The sequence below is a fragment of the Rhinolophus sinicus genome, chromosome 17 (assembly GCF_057876585.1).
Source record: "Rhinolophus sinicus isolate RSI-liver-muscle chromosome 17, RSI-T2T, whole genome shotgun sequence".
NCBI classification, from domain to species: domain Eukaryota; kingdom Metazoa; phylum Chordata; class Mammalia; order Chiroptera; family Rhinolophidae; genus Rhinolophus; species Rhinolophus sinicus.
In genome coordinates this window covers 33,319,299-33,339,337 of record NC_142517.1, presented here as the reverse complement: position 1 = coordinate 33,339,337, position 20,039 = coordinate 33,319,299, and the positions used below count along the sequence as shown (strand labels likewise).

The following is a 20,039-nucleotide window of genomic DNA, read 5'->3' as shown; positions in this document are numbered from 1 at the left end:
AAAAAAAAAAAAAAGTAAATGAAAAATAAACAAAATAAAATTCTGTCTAACTTTGACCAAGCATTATTCACAACGGACCATTATTTTCAACCTACCCCCAATTTACAAGAGCAAGGGTTCTTGGTACCATGCTTTGACTAATAAATAATAAATTGGGTCATAATTTTTAGTTTTGGCCTAAAAGAACTAAAATTTACTGAGGATTAGAGCATTGCCATCATTTTTAAATAAGAGTCTACTAATAATTAGTACTAGACTTAGACTCTCCTTGATTCAGAGAACTAAGTAAGCAATAGATAGGACCTGTTCTCAAGTAATTTTAACAGTAGAGAAAGGCAAATTCATGAAGCCATAAAGTTTCTACTTTTGTATCTGTTTACCACAAAGAATTGGGTATTTTATATGGTATACTATTTTTTAATACATTATTTTCATGAAATGAGATAATGATGCTTGTATAATAGCTCTCAGATGATTATTTAAAATAATGAAAATTTCTCATACAACAGTAAATTCTTAAAAAGCCCTGCCTTAAAAAGCTGTTTTATTAAAACCAATTTATCAATGATTCTTCAGTTAATTCTATATTCTCAGAAAATTCACTTGCTCTTAGACAATTTAGCATGCACATTTATTAAAAGATAATCACACTTGCTTTATGCATCTTCAGAATTACTGTTGGGATCAGATAAAATATAGAAAAGAATACTGAAAAGTGTTACAAAACATGGTATAATGGAAAATGCATTTAAATTGTGGCTTTCACTTTGAAGTACCATAATTCCGTTAATCTTTGCAGATACACAGAAAACAAAATTCACTATTCAACAATATTAATTGATCTGAGTGCCAACTACTCATATGTACTAGTACTTCTTCTAGGGGCTTTTGATACACCGTGGAGCAAAATATACAAATATCTCTTTGGAATTATCATCTGGCAGGATACCACAGTATAATCATTTCACTATTTCTCATTGGTCATAAATCTTATCATGCTTTCTGCAAACTCTAGAATAAGAAAATATTGCCAGACAGAGTTCTCAGTCAGTGAATACATGATTGTTGTATAAGTGTTGTCCAACTGATATTGTGACATAACTAAAATACTCATTGAAATTATCATTTTAGGTTTATAGGTTGTGTGATGTTGATAAGTTAAATTGTAACTTTAATTCACACAACAGTAAAAACCATTCATTCATTCAACTAACATTTATTGAGTGTCCACTATGTCCCCAGTATTATTCTAGGCTCTTTAGATATGTAATTAAAGAAGTAGACAACACTTTCTCTGGTGAGGTTTATATCCCAGTGCAAGATATATACAGATCCTGTTTCCTTGGTAGAGATTTTAAGAAAGAAATAGGAAAATGAAAATATGAAGACTACTTAGCACATTGAGTGTCGTCAAGTTGATGTTTAAATAGTAACTAAAAAGTAATATTTATATACGTATGTTTTATTATCAAGAGGAAAATTAAATACTAATACTGACGTACTCTCAAGATGAATAGTTTTATTAGTCATGAATTTAAGATTGTATCTATTCAAATTTCATTAAGGTTATTGGTGCAAAGCAGGGAGACATTAACAAATTCATAAAAAAAAAAACAAATTTCAGCATTATGAAGTTATACAAAAATAAAGTATTTCACCAACTGAGAACCTGTGAATGGCAGCCTTTTTCTCATTATGGAGTTGGCAGGTAATGACCGGGCAGAATACATGGTGAGATTGCTAATCAGTAACAATGCAGGCAATATAACATTACATCCAGTAAGATACCAATTCTGCAGAGCAAATTACTGAGAGAATGTGTTTCTGGTAGAAAATGTGTTTGCATTGTCCAGGAGATTGAAAAAGACAACTATGCAATCGCAGCTCTCCACAAACAGAAAGAAAGCCCTGAATTGTAGCATTTGCAAATTTCTGTGATGCTCTGATTTTTTATGTTCAATTATTGTAATGACTTATTTATTCAGCTTTGCCAGGGAAAAAAGCAAAATTATTACTGAAACATAGATACACTTAAGAAAATAATTCACACATGCAGAAAGATGGAGACAATATAATGAAACACATGTCCATGTCCCAGAGAAAAATATTAACTTTCTGTCATATTTCCTTCAGATAATATTGTAGGTTTTGAAAACTATGTTCTCATAAAATAAATAAAATAACTAAAGAACATTGGGAATAACAAACTAGTCCTACACAATTTTTGGAAAAAAATGAAGGCAAAAATTCTAAGATTTGGAAATATCCTTGATTAAAGTAAAAATAATTGAAAACTTAAAAAAAAGGGGGGGGGGGTAACAGCAGATGTTATGTATGTTTACCTGTGAGTCAAAAGGATAAGAAAAATGGCACTTTCTACATTGTATAGACATATATATTTATGATTTTGAAGTATGATTATGAGATAACTTCTGGGACCAACAACCCAGAGTTGGGCCATATTTCACAGATTAGGGACATAGTACTCCTCCAAAAGAGTATTCTCATTCAGATACCACCTGCAAGTTAAGGGGCCACCAAGCCACTCACCCTCTGACTAGCTGACTATAATAAATTCAGGAGTTTCCACTACCTCCTCAGGTTCAATAACTCAATAGAATGACTTACAGAACTCGGGAAAATGCTATACTTATGATTACAGGTTTATTGTAGCAAAAGGATACAAATCAGAACGAGCTAAAAAAAGAGATGCATAGAGAAATGCCTAAGAGGATCCCAAGTAGGTAGTTTCCATTGTCCTCTCCCCCTGGTGTCAGGACATGTCACCTTCCTGGCACATTCATGTGTGACAATATACAGATTGTCAACCAGGGAAGCTCACCTGAGCTTTAGTTCCAAGTTTTTATGGGAGTTTCCTTATACAGCCATGATTGATTCTATTCTTGGCTATAAGATTAAACTCCATCTCCAGCCACTCTCTCCTACTCAGAGATTGGGCTGATACCACCTGGCTCAAAATTCCCAACTTTATAATTAAGTGATTGGTCTTTCTGGCTTGGCCAGCCCCAATCCTGAGTTACTTCATTAGCACAAATTACCTAGGAGTCACCCTTCAGTCATCTCCTTAGCATAAATTTATCATCAGGGCTCCCTGTGAATAACAAAGACACTCCTATCATTAAGAAAAGTCCAAGGATTTAGAGGCTACCTCCCCGAAACTTGAAAAAAGACACACGTTTTTTATTCCATGGAAGTTTATTTTGATTTTTTTCTCCAATCAATGTATTCTAAAACATATTCATTATTATGCAATATTATATTAACTATAATTGTTGTATTGAGAAAATCAGAAATACCCACTTTCACAAAGGTTATTTATAGTGGAAAAGCTCTGGCTAGTAAGTCCATAGTCCCAAATTTATGCTTTAAGGTGATGGAAAAGACAAGAGTGTGATGTTCAAATCAGAGGCCATTGGTTCGAGCTCTAACTCTGCTATATACTAACAAGACGATCTTGGATAAATCATAGTCTTTCTGGGTCTCACCTGACTATTGTAAAATAGATATAATAATAGTATCTGTTTTGCCTGAATAACAAGTTGGTTGTGAAGTTTGTAGGAAATGGCTAATGGATATAAAAATAATATTGTCAAGCTCTTTATAAATGTTCCTTTAAGTCCTAGCTGTGCAACTCTTTACCTGTCTAACCTGACGAGAACTGTAAGGAATCAAGGGGCACATAGATGCCCTGTGACCACATTATCTGATTGGTTCACTTAAATGCACTCACTCTATCTTTTAAACAAATCTGACAGGAAGGTGTAATTATCAGCATTTTTGCAGTTAAGGAAAATAAAGTCAGAAAGATTAAGTACCTTGGCTGAATTCACATGAGTAACTGCCAGAAACTATTTAGGAGACACTTTTACACATGATCTATCTAAACGGTGGAGTTGAACTATATAATCTCTAAAATCTCTTCTAGCTCTAAAATTCCATGACTTTTTTCCACATAAAAGGATTGTAGACCATGTAGTTAAAACTGAAACAAAACAAACAAACAAACAAACAAACGTACTGATGACCATCTGACTTCAGAATAGTAAGGTTCGAGGTGCTGAGAGGGACTGGGAAACAGTATACATCAAACAGTGCAATTGTTTTTCACAGAAAGCTGATGAGTTCTATGTAGGGTTATTTTAGTAATTGACATAGTTGAGGTTAGGCTATGCTATGTTATGGTAACATTAAAATATCAGTGGTTTAACATAAAAATTGATTTCTCACTCATGCCACATAACAGAACAGCAAGTGTTCCCCTCAGATATTTGGCAGCCCAGGTCACACAAAAGTTTAATTTTGATGTAAGCTTTCATGGAAAGGAAAGGTGGTGAAAAATCATGGACTGGCCTTTAAAATTTCTGCTTCAGCCATTTGTTTAGCTTCCAAGGGGCAACAAAGGACAATTCTACTCTATGTCCAGAAGCTGGAAAGATGGACATATTTAGTAAACAGTTGTTAATGACTACTATTGTTACCTCCTTTCTGTTTTATGAACTTTTATGTTACAAATCACTTTCTTACACATTATTTTATTACTGATGACAATAAGAAGCTATACTGGCAATGGCTCGTAAATAAGCACACATCCCATATACAATTTGAATGCTGTGCTTTAAAACTTACCCATTGCTCTTTCCATTTCACTAGTGTCCTCTTGGAAGATAAACAAGTTTACCTGATCATGTAAGTCAAACAGAGATAGGCAACCTATGCTTTGACTTAAATAAGTTAATTATATGAAAATTTGGGCATTAGATTTTTGCAACCATAGTAATATTTTGAGACAGAAACTGGTCATATCCATATAGTAAAACCATTTAGTTCAGGGCCCAGGAAAGAAATGAATACAGTGAAGCAAGCTGGACATTTCTCTATTTTCTCTCACATACTCTTAAATATAAGTAGGATAATCATATAATTTACTTGCCCACCCCAGGACATTTTGGAGTGTGAAAGGAGATATTAGTAATTACAGTAAAACACAAGTATAAAGCAGGACTGTCCCACATAATATAGAATGTATTATCATCCTAAAAAGAAAACACAGAGGGAAACTAGCATTTAAAAATCAGTAGTTATTTTTTTTTCCCTTTCCAGGATATATATACATATATATATGTAAAGTAATGTAAATATAAATAAGGTGAATATATGTTTATATATATATAAACATGAACAAATATATAAGCATATATATATATATATATATACACATACATATATATGCACTCTCTCTCTATATATATATATATCTCTCTCTATATATATATATCTATAGATATATATGTATATATCTATATATAGATATATATATATCATAGTTCCAGTTGAGAATGCATTTGTTCATGTGCTTGCTTATTTGATAAACATTTTTGTGTATACTTTATGCCATGCACTGTTCTACTACAGAGAAGTACTAATTTGGTTTATATGAGAATTACCAAATGGAATTCAGTTAAGATACATTCAGCTGCTATGTTTTATAATGCTTAAGTGTAGATGATGATGTTGTGGGAGTTCAAAATAAGTCACCCCAAGATGTGCTTCTGTGGTATGTGGATTGTTTTGAGCTAAGGGCTATTTTAGCTTGGGCCGAAGAGAAACTTCTACCCCTCCCTTTAGCTACCTAGAAAAACTTGAATAATGGTCCTTGCTGAGGATAAGATATTATCAGGCACAATTTTCTTTGACCCACCCATATAGCTGGGCAAACTTTTTATTTACTAAATATCTTCTCTTATCAGCCTGCAAGGACTCTTTGAAGCCATCAAGGTGCATTACCTCATCCCTAGATCATAATGTTTTATATAGCTAAATTGCCCTTTCTGTCTCTGAGCCTTTCCTATATGTGGGATCTCTCACTTTCTCATGCATGAGGGGTTCCCATACATATGTGCATATTAAACTTGGTTGTTTTCTCTCGCTAATCTGTCTCATGTCTATTTGACTATTAGACCATCCAAAAGAACCTTGAAGGTACAGGAAATTTTCTTCTTTCCTCAAAGTATCATAACTAATTTTGTGGGAAGCTCTAAATATTTTCCAAATCTTATTGGGAAATAAGATTATTTCCAAATAAGGGTTAAATTATTTAGTTCAGCTTACAAGTCTAAACTTTTTTCAGTGTAAATTTAAATATAAATATAAACAAATATGTATACACACACACAAACACACTAGGGGGTACCAAAAAACCCCCTAGTTGACCAAGTGGACAACTTGGTCAACATTGCTCAAGCAGTAATTCACCATAATCAGAAGTGTCTGAATGTTGATGGTAACCACTTTGAGCACCTCTTGTAATTGCAGAAGTCAAACATGACTTGTATTCATCTTTTGTTATCAATATATATTGAGTATTACAATTTTAGTAGCTTTTTTTTTCCTTTCTTAAAATGTGTATACTATTTTTGGCACCCTCTGTATATTATATATTTTATGCTTAAAAGTAATGTAAATATAAATAAGTTGATTTTTCATGAACAACTTTTGTTTAGTGACCCAAGTCTCATTAAATAACTTTTAGCTGTATTCATCAAATTTAGAAACAAGAAATATGCAATGAATAGAACCTCTTTAAAAAGTTTACTAATGGTGGAAATGTTTTATACATAGACTTGAAATGGAATAACAAAAAATTTTAAGGCAGAATTTTCCAGCTCTAAAATCTATGATATATTTTGTTTTCTCCTTTTTTCTTTTAAATTTTGGTAAAAAATAAAATAAAAAAATTCTTATATCATTTCTATTTCTATACAAATTAATAAAATGAAATTATTTAAGGTAATTAATATTTGAACTTACATTATTCTATTTTAAAAATAGGAAGACTGATTTTTGAAAAAAATAGTTGTGAGATTAAAAATGGTTATATGATTTTTAAAAAGGGAATTGGAATATATAAAGAATTTAAGGTAAATGTTTTGGTAAATGAAATACTTTAATCATAAATCAGTTTGAGTTGTGAAGAGGACTTAAAAGTTATCTAAAAACATATAAAAATGAATCCCAACATATTAATCATAGTGATTCCCTGAAAAATAAGTAATATATATATATGAAATATTTTAAAAGCTAACCTAAAACATTAGTGACAACTTGACTACTTTTTCAGGATTTTTCTGCTATGGGAAGAAATTCTCCTCTACCCTCAAGTTTCTTTTGGCTTGTCTAATAATCAAATAGACATGAGACAGGTTAGTAAGAGAAAATGAAAAAAATCTAATTACATACATATGTATGGGAACCCTGTGTCAATGTAAGAAACATCCAAACCTTTAGAGAATTTTTATAAGACTTTATTTGAGCCAAACTGATGACATATGCCAGGGAGAAAGATCTCAAATGCTCCTGAGAATGAGAATAACAGTTCTGTAGCTTCTTTTATGCATTTGAAGTTAAGGAGGGATCTAAGAAAGATTACATGGAGGTATGAAAAAGGAAGGAAGGGATTGGGTTACAGGATAGTTACCAAGATTCTGTGCTTTCCTGAGGGTAGTTATGGCTTATTTCAAAGGTGTGTAAACCTAGATGCACAAAAACAATGGACAAGGCTTGCTTAAGGAAAAGATAAACCTTCTACTAAAATGTTATATGCCTGGAGCGTGAATTCCCACCATGACCTACCCAGTTAAAAGTGTATGATCAGATCACCCTGTGAGATTACCTTCCATAGAATCCCTTTTTATTTGTACACAGTTGTCCTTTATAGCCATAGATCAATCCAAAGGATGCACTGATGACTAACCTTTTGGACATATAGTATGCTCTCACAGCGGTAGAAAGGCTAATTCGTAGAAAGTCTCAGTATCAACATCCTCTTGTTGACTGTTGAGGATGGGACAATACTGTAACCATAGAATCTGAGTTGAGGCCAAATTTTCCCCAAAAGGGAAGGGCAGGTAAATGGAAGGCAGTCAGGTTTTATGGCATTCATTGCAGGAAATAAAAACAAAGTAAAACACAAAAAAACACACACTCTGGATCATTTATATTCTATGAATTACCATGATCCAAGTTTTGCCTTCTGTCTCATTTTCTGTATTTGGCATCTGGTATAACACATAAGCCAATGAAAAGAGTATTAACAGTTATATATGGTCAGTAATCATGAACAGTTGGACTACAAAGAAAAACCCAAAGAACAAGTATAGCCATTATTATGACTAATATTGTTGAGATTTTTTGTTTGTCTGGTTTTTTTTTTCTGCGAGCACAGCCTTGGGAGCTTTCCTGTACCCCTCCCTCCTCCAATATCTTATCGGAGCAGTTTCCCTGTGAGCACAACCTTGGGAGCTTTCCCGTCCCCTCCCTCCTCCAATATCTTATCAGAGCAGCTTTCTTGCCAGCACAGCAGTTAGAGGCTTTCCCGTCAAAACAGTATTGAGCGATCACAGCTGTTAGGGACGGACCACCCTGGCACCCCAGCCAGATTTAACCAATAGTTAGCACCGCAATAGCAATGGCGCAAATCTCCCCCAAACCCAGAGGCCTAACCCTATAAAACAAAGCGCCCAACCCCAGTAAGTGCTCAGTCTTTGGGAACAATCCCGCTGAGCCTCCCGATGTAACAAATCTATGTTCTCCCTTATCTCTGCGTGCTGCTTGAGTCTTTCGGTTTCCGCCGTTTTCCACAACAATATCATTAGCAAACAGGTAAAGGCAATCAAACAAATGGATTCTGAGTTCAGTATCAATCCACAGGTATGCAGTCCTTGCTGATGTCTTGCGATAGTTGTCTATCTCTGGTGTTGGTAGCTTCTTGTCCTCAAGGAGTTGTTTTTATTTTCTAGGCAGGAATAGATACTCATTTTCAGTTCGGTGCCTGGTAAGGTCCTTTCCAGCAAGGTTGGGGAGTGTTTTTTATTTGGTGTCCTTTCTAATAAACAAAATCTGCAAGTGGCAGTTAATGACTATTGAAGTCTTTGTCTCCTGGGAGCTTGCTGTGAAAGAATGCATTACCAACTTGGCATTTTCTCGACAGTACCTTGGCAATAGTGTAAGATGTCACCTTTCAATAATGACAGCTCATAAGGTCCTTCATTTAAGTTCAGCTGAAATACAGTGTGATGCACGAAGGAATGCAAAAACTGAAAGATGGAAAGCCAGGGAGCAGGGAAGAACCAAGCAGCTGTCTTGGGTTTCCCATAGCTCTGACTATTTGTTTAATTTACAACCATTTTTTACCCATACAGTGTTCCTACAAGTTTTCATCACTTATTTTACAATGCTTCTGAAACAATTTCAAATCTTTGGAGGTGTTCCAGGGCCCTCTGAAACAGTGCAAAATTATTCCTACATATATTAAGACCATGTTTCCTCAAAAATAAGACCTATCCCGACCATCAGCTCTAATGTATCTTTTGGAGCAAAAATTAATATAAGACCTGGTATTATAATATTATATTATATTATACCCGTTCTTGCATTATGTTATGCTGTGTTATGTTATGTTATGTTATGTTATGTTATGTTACGTTACGTTACGTTACGTTACGTTATATTATATTATATTACATTACATTATATTATATTATATTATATTGTATAAGACCCGGTCTTATATTAATTTTTGCTCCAAAAGACGCATTAGAGGGGATGGTCCAGCTAGGTCTTATTTTCGGAGAAACACGGTATTTTAACCCTTAAAACAACAATGTCTAATGAAAACTAAGAAGTAATCAATTAATATTTGATGAGATAGGTTGTTGAAGCAGTTTCTGGCGACCATAGTCTCTAGGAACTTTACCAGCACGTTAGAGTAGTTACCCGTGATATCAGCCATTAGGGGCTTTCCCGTTACCCTCTCTCCTCTGATATCTTGTTAGAGCAGTTTTCCTGTGGGCACAGCCGTCAGGGGCTTTCCCTTTCCCATCAGAGCAGTATCTGGCGATCACAGCTGTTAGGGATGGACCTCCCGGGCACCCCGGCCAGCTTTAACCAATCCTTTAGCGCCGCAATAGCAATGGTGCCAATGCTCCCAAACCCAGAAGCCCGCCGCTATATAACCAAAATGCCCAACCCCAGCGAGTGCTCAGTGTTTGGGAACAATCCCGCTGAGCCCACTGGCGAAATAAAGCTGTGTTCTCCCTGATCTCTGCGTGCCACTTGAGTTTCTTGGTCCTTGCAGCTTTCCGCAACAAGGTAAAGAGTTAACCTGAGCGAGCTTGTGAGCTAGCAAGATGAGACAGGCAAAGAGTTAACAGGAGTGAGCTTGTGAGTTAGCAGGAACGAGCTTAAAAATTAACTGCTTGGCTATGAATCTCCTGGCTAGAACTGCACCTGCAAGCTGACAAGCACCTTACATCCATCTAGATGGGAGCTGAACAGTTCCCAAGGAAGGCCAACTGCAACGACAACCCCCTGCAAGCTAACTCATCATAGATGGGAACAGAACGGTTTCCTGGAAGAAGCCCCCTGCAAGCTGACAAGCAACCTGCATCTAACATGGATGGGAATGGGACAGTTCCCAGAGAAGCCCAATTATAACAGCAGCCCCCTGCAAGCTGACAAGTGCCCTACATTCTGCATAGAAATAGAAAAATATAAAACCCCAGCTAAACAGAAACCCACTTCAGCTATCTATTCTAGACTTTGTCCTGACAACTTCTCTGTCAGTGCTTCTTTCTGAATTATGCCCCTCTGCCTCGGGGCACCTGTCTACATTAGACTCTGCCCCCATCAACTCCTCTGCTGGTGCTTCTCTCTTTTCTAAACAGAAACCCACAGCAGCTGTCTTCTCTAGACACTGCCATGGGCATCCTTGCTGCCTAACTTTCAATAAATCTTTTCTTGCTTTCTTACTTTTCTGAGTCTTGTGAATTCTGTGAATGACCAGAGGTATCAAAAATATATATATAATAATAATAATATAATAATATAGTATTTTTTAGCTTGGACATTTTAAAACCTCTAGAAATATTTTCCATAGACATAAAAGTCAATTATTAACATGGACTTATTTTGGTAAAACCCAGGCAAAATAAGACATGTCTGTTTAATCAACAAACTTAACCTAGCTTTTGTTTACTAAGGATTGAACTTAGATCACATGAACTTGAAAAGCATTTGAGTTAGTTTCTACATTTCTGAGAATTTTAGAACACTCAATCCTTATGAGCACTTGCCTTTCATTTTAATAATACCATGTGGAGGTAGAAAATTCTCTCATATTTACAACATACACATATAGACAGACACAAACAGAATCATTGTAGCCAGGAAAAAAACTCACTAGTTTATAAAAGGACATTTGGATCCAAGTTTTACCCTAGGAGCATTTACAATTTATATCTGTCCTTGACAAGTCAAGTTCCAAATGACCTATCCCCTTTTAAAACAAGGACAGCGATTTTTAATACCTCAAAAAAGTGGGTTGACACCTAAATGACCTCATAGGTTGATCCATTTATCTAAATACTTTATCTCTCCCTCTTTTTTTTTTCAATAAATCATTTTACATAGTTTCATTTAGCTTAGAGGAAAAGGTCTTTTTAGATTCTGAGACAGTCTCTCATATTTTTCTTTCCATTCATTCTGCCTAATTTTATAGCCATCCTTTTCTAAATTAATTTAGAAGTATCAAAGGATCCTCATTTCAGCCACTGTAGAATTAACAGGAAGCTGACTCTCACGGGGCTTGTTGGCCTCAGAGGCACAGATTTCCCATATTAATTTTGAGATCTGTAGAGTCTGAACAAACTTCTAGTGAAAACCAGTCTTTACATGCATGTTTCTGGAAGAGCCAAATGCAGTGGATATCCCTGGAGGACCCCTTTATGACCTAGAGGACATTTTTCCTCAGGCAACCCCACAAAGATTCTTAGGAATACCCAGGCAAGGGCCAGCGAGAGCTTACCTAATGCCGCCAGAACATTGATGGTTTCCAAGGCAAAAGCCCTTCTCTCAAGCCCCTCTCTCAGGGTGAAGACATTCCAAGGGACCCTGTCCATTTCCCCCAGGGCTCCCGCTGATTTTTCTGGGATCACTTAGCTACCTCACTGACCGCTTCTTCATGCCCATCTCCATCACTCCAGATTTGGGGATCTGCACAACTATTGTCACCTACTGGCTATTTGGGTTGGGAAAGCAAGTGTCCTATTTCAGAGCTAAAGAGATTTCAGTTTCTCATTTAACCAGCAAAGACTTTATTCAGACTCTCGGTAAGCAATCAAATAAAAAAGGCAAAATCAAAAGCAGCAACGCATTTTTGTTTTCCTTTCCTTAGTTTATCTAAACCCTTATCTACATGGAGGATTTTCTAAAAACAATTCAAGTAAAGTCATGACCTGCTACTTCGAGGAGGGCTGGAATTCTGAGAGAAACTCACCCAAGTTCACCGGAGGTGGAGCAGGGAGCCAGTGCAGCAGAGTGGGCCCTTGCTTGTACCTAGTACCAGGTCCAGGTCTGCGGGGTGCTCTTGGTGGGCTTCTTGGGAATCCTGCTGACTACACAAGGAAATGTCAATGTTAAAAATGTCCAAACATGTAAAACATTTTTCTAAGAATTTATTTGACAACATATCCCAGAGAGCAAAATCTCAAATGCTCCAGGGAATAACAGTTTTATAGCTTCTTTTATGCATGCAAAATTAAGGAAATGAAAGGAAAATGACATGGAGGTGGGCAAAAACAAGGTGACAATTGGATTACAGAATAGTTAACAAAATTATGTGCTTTTTTGAGGGTGGTTAGGGCTTATTTTAAAGGTTTCTTAATCTTGATGCACAGAAACAGAAACAATGGATAGGGCTTGCTTAAGGCAAAGATAAACCTTTTACTAAAGAAGTTATATTCCTGGGGTGTGACCACCCACCATGACCTGCCCTGTTAGGAATTTAAAATCAGATCACCCTGGGAGGTTACCTTCCATAGAACCCCTTCTTTTTCCATGCACATTTGCATACATAAGAGAGTCAGAGACCCCACATACATAACAGGTTCAGAGACAAAAAAGGAAAATGAGGTATTTAAGGCATTCTGAGCTAGAAATGCGATAATAACCTTGAAGCTTCAGAAGGTAATTGAAGGCAGAGCATAAATTCTGTAACCAGTAATTTGCTCTGCCCTATAGACAGATTATCTCTAACAATCTCGTTATGAGCAAGGCCTCTCATTCAAATTCTAGGTAGTTAAGGGGAAGCAGAAGTTTCTCTTGAGCCTGCAGGAGCTTGGTTGCCTTTAGCTTGAAACAATCAGCAGAACCCCTCTACACTGCATTTAAGATACTAGAAACCAAGGGACCCAGGAGGTAGACAAAACCACTAGCACATGGATCTCCCATAAATACCGCTCAAACCTAAATATTAAATAGCACATGAGGAAATCCACCTCATGAGAGTTAGCAGACACAGCAGTCCATTTTACCTTTATCTGAAAATTATCTTTTAACAGACATTACAAAAATATTTCAAATAGTTACTAAAGTGGTTTGATAGAACAGGATAAGCAATCAGGAAAGATGGTATTTGTTTTTCCCCAGCAATAAAATAGCCAAGAAGTGTGACAAAGAGAGACATATGTAAGGCAGATGTACTTGTGGCACAGAACTGCACACAATGTCAGAATGAGTCGAGACCAGTGCAAAGAGGGAGAAAACAAAGGGAAAGAAGTGAGGGAAGAGATATTGTTCAGCAAGTTATTGCAAAGAGGAAACAAAAGGAACCTACAGATGTAGAGACTGTGAATTTAACAAAGAAATTATCAAAAGCATCTGATAAGACAATAAAATGCCTGTCAATGACAACAAATGCTACCTCTGTAAGTTCTAAAGGCAGAGGAAAGTGAATGAAAGAGTGATAAGGCCCAAATCCCCTTTAAAAATGCAAGATGAGGTAAACCACACAGGAAACACTGGATGAAAATGAACAGAAACAGAAGAAAGTCACATTTCTTTTATTGTTAACATTCTTTCAAATTACACTTAACTGTTAAATATTTGCAGGTTCTCTTTACGCTTATCCACCACGTTCACTTTCACATGCTCCTGAGTAAAATGAGCATTTTATTTTCCCTGGCATCACTCCATCTTCCTCACTCATCATCTCAGATCTTTCTCCTTTCCTTTCAACTATTATCTCTTAAAGAGATTCAATGCCAGTCAGCATTGTTTCTTTAATGCAGTAAACCCTCAATTTTATAAGTATGAAAAAACATTAAGAAGAAAGTGTAAGTTGAAGTGTAATACATTAACAGGGAGCTTGTGTTCCATATTTTAACATTAACACAAACACAGAACAAGAAGAAGCATACCATTCCAACTGTGTCTTTGTAAGGAGAAACTGCGATTTTTTTATCGGTATTAGAAATAAAACTCAGCTGATACATATGGGTTTGAGTATTGTTACATTACCCAAGGTGGCCTGTCTTGTATACTGTTTAAGAGGACATACTTTAACACTTTCCTGCCTCTTAAGATTTAGACTTTTGGAAAATAACAGTAAATTTTAGGAAAGATTAATTAAAGGAAAGAATCAGATTATTAAGCTCCAATATATTATTGAAGTAGAATATTTTCTTTGTGAGTGAGTGCCGGGATGGCGTCTTGTGAAACCGAAGAATGGAAGCACAGACCAAGGAGAAGCAAGGAATTGTAAAAGAGGATAGTTTATTTAAAGTAAAGAGTAAAGAGTCACAGCTCACAGAACAAGAGGGGGGTCTCGATTGGGTTGCCCAGTGACTGACGCAAAAGTTCTTACCTTTATACCTTCCTTTGCCTGCTTGGGGAAGGGGGCTGGCACCTTCTAATGGAATTCATTTATCGGGTTTGTCCTGTTTGCCCATTCTGAAAGGATTAACAAACTCATTCCTATCTATCAGATTTGCTCCTTTGTCCAGCCAAAAGGGATTTATGAGATCATTTATTAACCTCAAGGTGTGTTCTCATATCTTTGTCCTGGAGTGAAGGAGACATTCCAGAACCTGGAGTTTCAGCATATGGCTGCCTTTTGTTTATTCCACCAGGGACCTCCCGGTTTACCTAACAACGTGCTAACTAATCTGGCTTATTATCAGGAAATTGTCTTTTTAGCTATAGAATAATGTGTAACACAAAAAAATGCATGAATCATCCTATTTGAAATTTTCTCATCATTTTTCAAATTACAGATTTCATATTATAAAAAAACAGTAGTAACAATAATAAAAACAACTACAAGGTGAATATCCAGATATTCTGCCAAGTATATTATTCATAATAGAATATGAACAGAAAGAATCAAACTCAAGCTCTCGTCATGGTCATCATTCTATTTTTAAGAATTAAGCTTTATTAAAATTTTGTAAATTGTCTTGTAAAACAAACATGCTTTTAAATCACCCATTCAAAAATTTTACCAATATTACTTACATTTATATTATTATTGATAAGAATTAGCTAGCATTCAATTCATTTATATTTATTATTATTTCTTATTTTCAGATAAACTGAGAAACAGTATCGGAGGAAATTTTCCAAGAATGTATTCATATATATCTAATAATTCACTATTTTTTCTGTTATATCCTGAGCCATTACTTTTGTTTTCAATTCTCTACCCCAGAATTTATATGCTTTTGTTTTTGTGGTTTAAATTTAACCTAATTTAAATAAAACATTCTGAAATGTTATATAAAGTAGCTGTTGTGACCTACTGAAACTCCAGAGTTGTTATAAAGATTAGTATAAAGGGAAAACATTGAGCTACAGAGGATGCACAAAGAAATCTTATCTGGACTTCTCTTATCTGACTAAAGCACAGCCTTCTGAAAACACAGCTGCCATTAACCCACCTCTGAGGGAGTTTCCTATGAATTCAGTTGCCATGGAGACAGAATACCCACTACTATCAGCATCAAAAAGGCCCAATAGAACCTTTGCTTCTCATTGAAGCCCTAAACCTTCCCACACCTTTTGTTAAGTTTGGTATACAAACTTTTATCTCTAGCCATTCAGTGACCTACTTATCACTGACCAACTCCCACATGTCCATGTGAATAAACTTTGTTTCTTCTCCTGTTAAGCTGTCTTTTGTCAGCTGATTTACAGGTGCCCATCACTGGACCCAAGTTGGAAGCGGAAAAAGTTTTTCTTCCCCAAAGTTTTCATGACTAGGGTAGGAGGGCTGGGACTCCCTGCTAGAACCAGAGACTGCAGCTTAGATCCCAGGACCTCTGACCAATCCAGCAAAAATAAACACTTTTACTAGTCAGACTCCTAGATCTCTGCTTGGGGTCTGGTTCAGCAAGGACAGCAAGAGCCTCTTATATTTTCTAAAAGGAAGTTTTACAAAATTTAGAATTACAGCAGAAAACTTTTGATTAGAACTAGTTCTCTGGATACTGTGACTCGTTATATATAGCCATGGTATCCTGTTTGTCTGTCTTTTGTGTTGTTGCTTATCATAAGGAGGAGAATCATAGGCCTTATAAACCTGTTGTTCTAGCCCACATCACAGGCTGCTGAATTTGTGACTCACCAATAAAAGTAGATGAGGTTCTCCTCCCATCTCAGTTTTGTGTCCTAAGAACTTGGCTTTGGATCCAGAGAGAGAGTTCGCTCTGGTTTCCTGACTGCCTGGGGTGGGCTGAGGGCAGATGGTCAGATCTGTGTTGATGTAAGAAACATACAAACCTGTAGAGAATTTTCTTAAAGAGTTTATTGGAGCAAAATTGACAATATGTGCCGGGGAGCAAGATCTCAAATGCTCTCAAGAATAACAGTTTTACAGCTTCTCTTATCCATTTGATATTAAGGAGGGAATTTAAGGAAGAGTATGAGTACATGGAGGTGGGGAAAGCAAGGCAGGGATTGAATTACAGAACAGTTAGCAAGATTATGTGCTCTCTTGAGGGTGGTAATGGTTTATTTCAAAGTTGTGTTAACCTAGATGCACAGAAACAATGGACATGACTTGCTTAAGGCAAAGATAAACCTTTTACTAAAAAGTTATATATGCCTGGGGCATGACTACCCACCATGACCTGCCCAGTTAAGATCACCCTGTGAAGTTACTTTCCATAGAATCCTCTTTTTCATCCCCATCAGTGATTGGAGTTCAGGTTGTGTGCCTGAGAATTAGCAGCCAGCCAGGCAGAAATATGAGCAGCCTGGACACCCCATTCGCAGCTGGCATCTTACTGAACATTACCAGCTCTCAGGTATTTCATTTAAGTCTAAAAAAGAAAATCTTGTCTCATTCCTGTTGCCTTTGCTACTGCCTGTAGCAATGGGGATTCTTGTGTTCTCTCTCCTTGGCTATTTTTTTTTTTTTAATCTTTTGTTTGTTTTTTATTCTTACTTTTTTTTTTTAAAGGTTTTTTTTGTTGTTGTTGTTCATTTTCTCCCTCTTTAGCTATTTTTAGTCGTGGGGGCTGCATCTTTTGTGCCCTCTTTGGGGACACCTTTTGTGTCCATGGGTAAGCCATAAAAAACACATTGGTTTGAATCAGATGTAAAATGAGTATACTCTCTGAACCTAGGTTAGAATCCCAGGCTTCTTAGTTTGGAAGGTACCTCTAAGGATGATTTAGAAGGTCAATGGCTCCTTTGAGAAAATGTAAATCTCCCAAGCTGGCTCCACTAAGACCTCCCTTTCCTACTTTAGCCCCTCAACTATCCAGTTATTCGAACTTTAGGGTTGGTACCCCAATACACTTCAGGGGCCCTTAAGGGACTCAGTGACCCTCAAAGAAAATAAATGGACTAACTGGAAACAAAATTTATTCCACAGTCTCCATAAGATTACATGTCAGGGCACAAGAAAATGTTAAAAAAAAGTATCTACAAATATTGATGGAAAGCTTTAGAATTCATATTGAATAGGTAACAACTTCTTCCCTCTGCCAGAAATTCAGATAAAATTTTAAACTGGGGCAAAGAAGAGAACTGACTCATATATAAACGAGTGAATTTTATATTACTGTATTTATGACTGACTCATTACTAAAATTTTATAATGGAAGTCATTAAGATCTCTACTTTCATTTGTCTATCTGTATGTATATACGGGTATACTATATTATGCATAGGTGATATTTACCTACCTTTGGAGGGAATTACCAAATTAATAAAGGAGCTCTATTCTAATTGGCTTAGAGAAAAATAAGCCCTTATATAAATTAGATAGTTCTAAAACTCACAGAAATGTAGGAACTAATTCAAATGATTTTCAAATTCATGTGATTTGGATAAGCCCTTGGTGAGAAAGAGTAGTTTAATATAGTTGGTTTAATAAAACTGGCATGTCTTCAGAGCTGACAGCGTTAGCTGTTATACAGACATGCATTTTTATTCTACCGGGGCTTACTAGACAAATATGCTAATATTATATCTACTAGATACTTAAGATTATAAAACTTATAGATTTAATTTTAATAAAATTGTGTCATGGTTCTGACAAAGTTTATTTCAACAATAATTTGCTTGATAATATGTCTGTGTAAAAGTAGTTTCCAAAACCTTTTTGGTAACTTGAAACCTTAGAATTATTCTAAGTAATAGCTATTCAATAAATATCTAGATTATTTCTAACTAAGTTAAAATGCTGAAGCATTAGTTGCTAATCATATATGTATACATATAGACTTCTTGCAGAGAAACTAAAAATTTGGGTCAGTTAATGAACTTAATGGTCAGTTCATGGTCTTTCTATCGCATTGAAAAATTGTACTATAAAGAAGTACATGTCTCTAGAAATTGTGAAATTTATATATTCATGAAATTTGCTAATCTACAAAATACTGACATATGATACGTAATTCTTAATTGTTTATTTCATAGTTTGTAAAATGAAGGTTACTATTGAACAAAAAATTATAATCAATGCATGCAAATAAAACTGAACAATTAGGGTGAAGGGAAAAACAAAACAAAACTGAAAAGTATATTAGTAAGGGCTCCCCAGAGAAACAGTATATAAAATAAATAAATATATATGCCTTATAAATTTATTATAGGAATCAGTCTATGTAATTACGAAGGCTGAGAAATCTCATAATCTACCATGTACAGGTTGAAAACCAAGGAAAGCCATGATGTAGTTCTGAGAACCAGGAGAACTAATGATATAAGTCCCAGTAGAGCACAGGAGAAGACTGTTATCTCAGCTTATTAGTCTGGCAGAGTGAATTTATTCTTCCTCTGCCATTTTGTTCTATTCAGGTCCTCAATGGATTGATTAATGTCCTTTAACATTGCATAGGGAGATCTGCTTTATTCAATCCACCAATTCAAATGCTAATCTCATCCGAAAACACCCCCAGGGACACATCCGGAAATAATGTTTAATAGGGGTACCCCATGTCCCAGTCAAGTTGTCAAATAAAATTAACCATTATAAAAAGTACTCAAGGAATATAGGATGTATTTTTATTAAGGGAACAATAAAAAGAATAATTTTGTCATAAGGTAGTTATTTAGAGGTTGTTTAAAGTTAGTTCCAAAAGGAGAAAAAGGAAAGTGCAGGACAAAAACCTGAAAAGATATAGGAAGTTTTAAAGGGTCTGCAATAAAGAAAAGGAAAACGTTTGGGGAGGGGAGGGGAGAAACAAATCTGGTTGAACAGATAACTAACAATTGTTTTAGGACATATGATCCTATTAAATCAAGTTTTCATAGCTTTCGACATTTTTGACAACTTTTGATATTTTCCGTTCCCAAAATCATATCCTAAGTCAAATTTTGATCTTGAGCTGACTTTGAGGTTTCCCTGGGGAACTTAAAAGTCTCAAAGAGTTTGTTCTTTCACTTGGTAAAAGAAGAGGTATTTATAAAATAATTAGGTTTATTTGATATGTTGACGGTCATGAAAAACATTGTCAAATAAGAAGAGAGGCTTAACCTTCTATAGGTTATATTTGCATGAGTAAATGTTATCAATATAAACATTTCAGGAATTATATAAAATTCCTGTAATTTTTTTAATGTCCTTTCTGTCCATAATATGTCATTATGCTGCTTTATCTGATGGTAGAAAACAATGGTATAAATGTTATCATTCATAATTCTACTTATTTAAAATGTTGTACATCACAAAAACA

The 20,039-nt window shown here is 35.5% G+C and overlaps 1 long non-coding RNA gene across 11 annotated transcripts in view; it reads right to left on the bottom strand.

Moving 5' to 3' along the window:
• LOC109449577 (uncharacterized) overlaps window positions 1-20,039 on the bottom strand; it is a 490,477-nt gene that overhangs the window by 285,890 nt on the left and 184,548 nt on the right. For all 11 annotated transcript variants that reach the window (XR_016019526.1, XR_016019524.1, XR_016019527.1 and 8 more), the window contains one exon: window positions 12,353-12,470. This is a non-coding gene — a long non-coding RNA (uncharacterized LOC109449577). The remainder of the gene's footprint in view (window positions 1-12,352; window positions 12,471-20,039) is intronic.